Source organism: Pezoporus flaviventris, unplaced genomic scaffold (assembly GCF_033815535.1).
Source record: "Pezoporus flaviventris isolate CSIRO_AGI_PZ_B2104156 unplaced genomic scaffold, CSIRO_AGI_Pfla_v1 ptg000002l, whole genome shotgun sequence".
NCBI lineage: Eukaryota > Metazoa > Chordata > Aves > Psittaciformes > Psittacidae > Pezoporus > Pezoporus flaviventris.
The window spans coordinates 44,245,329-44,251,328 of record NW_026892550.1 but is presented as its reverse complement, the minus strand read 5'-3'; positions in this window follow the sequence as shown (position 1 = coordinate 44,251,328).

Below are 6,000 nucleotides of genomic sequence, written 5' to 3'. Positions count from 1 at the left end.
GACACCTTCCAGTAAACCAGATTGCTCAAAGCTCCTTCCTGGACTTCAGTCTTCCGACTTCCACTCACTCAAGGTCATTGCTTGTTGGATCATCCATGGGAGCTCTTACAAGACCTAATGCAGCTCAGGTCATTGGTGCTGTGAGATAGGTTTGAGCTATTTGACAATTTTAGGGTAACATTTGTAGCCCTTGGTCCCCAGCCACTAGAGCTCTGGTTGTGGTAGGGTTTGCTGAGGTAAAGGATTTTCTTGGGTCCTCCAAAAGGTAGGCAGAGTTAGCACAATCAAATCAAATAATCCAGCACTATTTGATTAACAGCTCAACCCAAGCTGTTTGTGGACAGCCAGGGCCTGATCCAGCCTGTGCAGTGACAGGCTTTGCACCATGGTTGTGCAAGGAATGTGCACCATGGTTGTGCAAGGAATGCTGTGCCACGTGTGCAGGACAGAGCTGCCCTGGCACCCAAACTGCCTCCGAGCTTTAAAAACCTCCACTTAAACGTGAGCTAAGGCGGCTATAAATAGCAAACAGTGGCCCCTGGTTAACCCAGGGGCTTTGATCATAGAGCTGGCTCTGCGTATCAGTGCTTGGCTGCTCTCAGCCCTCACGTCAGCTGGGGGCCAAGTTCATGAGTACTCCTGGCTTGTTGCTGCCTTGTAGTGTGAGTAATGGGGGGTGGGCATATGTTTCATTAGACACCCATAAGTATGAAAATACATATATATGACAACAAATATGCTTGTACACAACTACAACATACAATTTGTAATAAAAAAAAATATACAGCATAAATTGCAAAATGACCTGTAGAGGTTTCTAATGTTAAATAATATATTGAAAATAAATCTCTACAGAAAAGGTTAGAGGCAGCTGCCTCAGGGGAGGGAGGATGTTTGATACCAACATTGCAAAGCAGTCAATGTCCCCATCTGGTACAGATGCTACAGTGGACAGTCTGTCATGGGCTTCACCACAGCCTATCATGGTGCTGCTGGCCCCCAGCATTTCTTATCTTCATGAGCATGCATCCTATTTATTGAGAGGACTTCCTTTGTTTGGCAGCCCACTCGCATTATGGGTGTGTTATCGTCTCATGATCAGACAGCGCAGTTGTGATATGTCAACGGCATTGCGCTGCACGCCGGCTTTAATTGCCTTTTCCAGGTCATTCCAAAGTCTGAGGCTCTTAAACCACCATCAGGCTGTGTTCCTCCCTGCCCAGCACTGCCAAGGCTGTATGTGGAGCACTGTGCCCAGTCTGGGTCCCCAGCGCGAGAGTAATGGTGACAATCTGCAGCCACCAGGTTGGAGAGAGTTTAGAGCACATTGCACATGAGGAGAGACCAAAAGAGCTGGGTTTCTTCAGCCCAGAGGGGAGACTGCTGATGGGTCTGCAGGTGCATCTTCCGCTGCCTGGGAGGCAGACAGGGAATACAGAAACAAACCTTCTCAAAGTTGTCCAGTGAAAGCACAAAATCCAACAGGCACTTCTGCAGCACAGGGGCCTGACATAGGTGGAAAGAAAGGCTGGCTTTTAAAAAGGTTTAGTAAAGGTCTCAAAGCTTTTCCAGATACGAAGTGGTAGATGAACTCACTACACTGTCTCAGGGCCCTTTAACTAATTTATACTGATATAAAATTGTCATAAGCTCTAGGAAGCAATCAAATATACAAAAGCCAAGTTACCCTAATCTAAGGCAAACACACACATCTCTTACTAATACAGATTTATCTTACTCTGCATAAGGCAAATAAACCTGCCTGTGGGCTGTGTGCAACTGATCTGGCTCACAGACCTTTGCCCATAGCATGTGATGTGACTCTTGCACCTCTGGAGATTCCTGCCTGCCTTAGCTCCCACTATGGACTTGTGCTGGGTGTTGCTGGTAGCCACTACATGTTCAGCTGCCATCCGCGCCGTTGTCTTAAGTAAGTTGGGCTGGTTTGTTTCACCACCCACTCTAGTCTGACTTTCTATGTGAATGAAGATTGTATCAGAGATCCTGTCATCCCATCCGCTGCTAGCATCAGACCACCCTTATTTTTTCCCATTTGTAAAAGAGGTGTATGTAAAATGTGCAGCTCCCTGTCACAGGACCTTGTGAATGCTAAAAACCGAGGCGAGTTCAAAAAGGGACCAGACACATTCACAGAAGTAAAAATGTCACTGTTGCACATAAAGGTGCTCCCTCCTTTTCAGAGAATCCTTGATCTGCAAACTGAGCTGCTGGGAAAGTAATCCGAAGAGGAACCACTACAGGCTTGTCCAGCTCTCCTCTTTCCTCAGGCATCTGCCATAGCTCCATACCAGATGGTGCAGGAGGAGAGGGACCACATTTGAGTGTAAGGACTCTGAGAAAACCTTGCTCTGTGTCACAAGGATGTTGGAATTTCTCCCTAGAAATCTTTATAGAAGGCAACATCCCATGGGCAGAGGGACAGCTGCAAATCGAAGAGCAAGGCTGCCCAAATCCTCCTCCCTACCTTAGAGCTCACACGTAGAAATGTTCCTGGGGTTTGCAAAGAGCTTGAAATCACTGTGGGGACAGGTAGTGATGGCCGTCCTGAGATGATGCTTCCCACATGCTTCAGCTGGAGAGCCTGTGCAGCATCGATACCTCCAACCACGCTGTACTGGGAGAGCTGGGGCATGTGATGAGAGCACTGGTGAGCACCACCAGTGTAGAATGCAAAGGTGCCTGCCCTGTGGCAGGAGAAATGAGTCTCTGCTTAATAATGAACAGGGCCATGAGAAGGTGCAGCCTGAGAGCCTATGATTTCTGTGATCTGAGCTAAAACCCAGCTCATCATCCAAAAGCTGCTCTTTATGTCAATGCTGGCACCCCAACTTCTGTGCAGCTGGCTCAGTGCATGGGCAGTGAAGGGCCCAGATGTGGATTGGTGGCATTTGAGCTCAAGGGCTCATGTGTCTAGAAAAAACCTGATAAGAGACAGGAATTCAAGTGATCCTGAAATAGTGATAAGGGCAGCTGGGGAATGCCTCATATGGACACACGGGCTGGGACATGGGGCTCGGTATGCAAGGAGGTGACACCTGCCCCACACACTCAGTGTCACATTTCCCTCCCGAGGAGACTTGCATGGGCAAGAGACATGTGCTGTGTCTCAAAGGCACTGTGGAGACTGTCCTTTGCCTGCCCTACACAGAGCTGCAGGAGGAGATGGATCATTCTCCCAGGCAATCTGCAGAGCTTGAGCTGGCCTCCGTGGAAGCCCTGGGTGATGAGGAGGCCCTGCCTGCCAAGCCATGCACACTGGGCTGCTTTTCTCAGTCCATCTGCTTGCTGGCGGTGTTTCTTATTGCTTCCTAGAGAGCCAGGCAGCTCTTCAAACTGTGTGGCATGTGCCCCATGCTTCAAATGCAAAAGCATCGAATGTCATGCAAGAAGTCATGAAGCTTGGTCACCCCAGAAGCTGCACAGCTCTTCCTCTGGGACGTCCCAGGCCCCATGGCGGGGCACAGCTCTCCCTGCTGCCTTCCAAGCTCCTCAGCTTCAATCTTTGCCTCCCAGGGTGACACATGGAACATTCCCATCGTGGGTTGCTACTCTGCTGGCCTGGTTTAGGAAACATCACAGGGAGAAGGGAAAAGATGGTTTCCATAAGTTTCCATGTCTCACAGGACTCTGTAGTGGTGCTTATCATTGTACTGTCCACAGGCAATCTCCTGGAGTCTGGGCTGAAGCGTCTGACCCAAAGCCACTGTAGACACTGGCGACAAAGCCAGGTGGAAATTTAGGGGCAGATCAAAGTCAGGTTTTAGCTCCAAAAACTGGAGCAGCAACTGGAGTCTCTCTCATGGTTTGTCTTAGCTATGCTAGATGAGTTTTGCTCTTACCAGAGGTTGTGACCCAGTTTCTGTTTCAGTGACCAGGTCCAACAGTGACCCAAGCTCATCCAAAAGAAGCCCCTGAAGTTTCCTGAGCTCTTTTACTAGGTCATCTGAGATATCTTGGTCTGTGGACCCCAGCATGGGTTAAAGCAGACTCCTTCCTGGGGTAAGCTAGGCACTGCAAGAGGCAGGCAAAGGCTAGTATCCGGGAGGAGCATGGTAGATAAGCCCATTCCCAAACAGAGTGGCAGGCAAGGGCTGGTATCCGGGAGGAGCATGGTAGATAAGCCCAGTGCCAAACAGAGTGGTAGCCAAGTTAACCTTGTTGCTATGTGATTGTTGGAGACTACTATTTAACCTGTAAGTAAACTGTGTCCTAACCTTACTCTCCCTTTCATCTTGTGGAAAAGAATATTCAAGCTCTGTCCAATTTTTTATCTACAATTATTTAGTTGTTCAATGCATTTCAGTCTCAGCCTGGTCTCAGCTGGAAGGAAAAGCCGATCACGTTGAGCACTTGCAGCCAACATGGACTCTGTGGATATTGCGCAAAGTCTCCTGTGCTGGTGGTGGGTGTTTCTTTGGGGTGCTCAGGGCTAAAGTCTGATTAGCTCAATCTTGAGTTGAGGCTTCAAACAAACATGTGAGCAAATGCCTTCCAGAAGATGCCTCCAGCATTGTGGCCTCCCTGTCATCCCTCTGGGGGACTCAAATTTTCCCTTTCCCTTTCCCTAGATGTCTGGGTTCCCTGAGAGGTCCCTGCTGATCCACCTCAGGCACAGGCAGCTGCATCTTAAGCAAATGCCTCTATGCAGCCTTTTCCTCAGGGGCCCTGTTGGCACAGGGTCTAGTCTAACCCAGACTTCTCCTTCAGGCAGTCCAGAGGATGACAGCGGAAACCTGTATTTCCCTTCTTGTAAATGCAAGAGGAACATGGGAGTCCCAGCTCTGCAGGGGTGGTTGAAAGGCTGGCAGAGTCCATTGAGTTAAAGGGCCTGTTTCATATCCGGCGGAGATGCAATGTAAACATGCTGAAAATCCTCTGGCAGCAATCCTCTCCCCAAACTCACACAGAGTTATTGGGAAACCAGCTGCAGACAGTTGCCCAGCCTTCTCCTTCCTTCTTCTCCTGGCTCCATTCTCTCTATCTCTCTGTACCCTGTAGTGGCATTCAAGAGCAAAGTGAAAGAAGGGCTGAACAGAGCAGTAGAAAGTTTTGCTATCTCCGCAGAAGTGCAGGATATGGCCACGGAATAAGCTCCAAAAGCCAGAAATGGAAAGCCAAGGAATTCAGACTAAATCATCTTAATTCTGCCCAGTACTGAGTTGATGGGAACAGTCCCTCTGCTTCATCTGATGGCAGGACTGTGGTGGTGAAGCAGGGGATCTGAGGAAGGGTCTTAAAGGTCTTGAAGCTCCCTGTTTGAAGGTGGCAAGTATTACAGGCCTTTCCCTGCCTGACTTGGAGCATCCACTGCCCTCATTGCCAGGGGAGCAGGAGGGGGCTGTGGGGTCTGTGCTGACTGCCGACCATGTGAAGGCTGCGTGCTGTGAGTGCTGCCAGCTTCAGGGCTGAAGTCCCAGCTCCATTCTGCTACACAGGGTGGTGAGCCCTGTACACGTGCCTGAGCAGCCCTGGAGCACAAAGTCAACACAGCCGCTGCCAGGCCTTGAGCTGCAGCTGCCAGGTTCCCGTGTCCCTCTCAGATGGCTGGGGAGTCGGGCTGCCTTCTGCGAAGAAGCCTTCCCCAGGCATCCTGCTGGGATGCAGCCAGGCCTTGGCGGGTGCTCGATTGCCTCTCGGGCACTCTTGGGACAAAGTGCTTGTGCCCTGCCAGGCTGGCATGGCTCAGCAGTGAATGAGTAACACCAGCTACCCCAGAGGGGCTAAACCCTGGGTGTCTGCATTGACACTGAGCATCTTGCTTCTTCCCTTCCCTACCCTACGTAGGGTGCTTGAGAAAACATCTGGCAGCTGGTTTCAGAGTAGTCCTGCATGACCAAAAGCTGCCAAAGTCTCACTCCTGCTGTTTTACCTTTTGCTGCAAGGCTGAGCCTGTTTAAATAGCCACAGTTACTTACCATGCCCTCTGGTCCCTGTGCTGTGCTATGCTCTATCCTGGAGGCTGCCTGGGCCTGGGGCTCT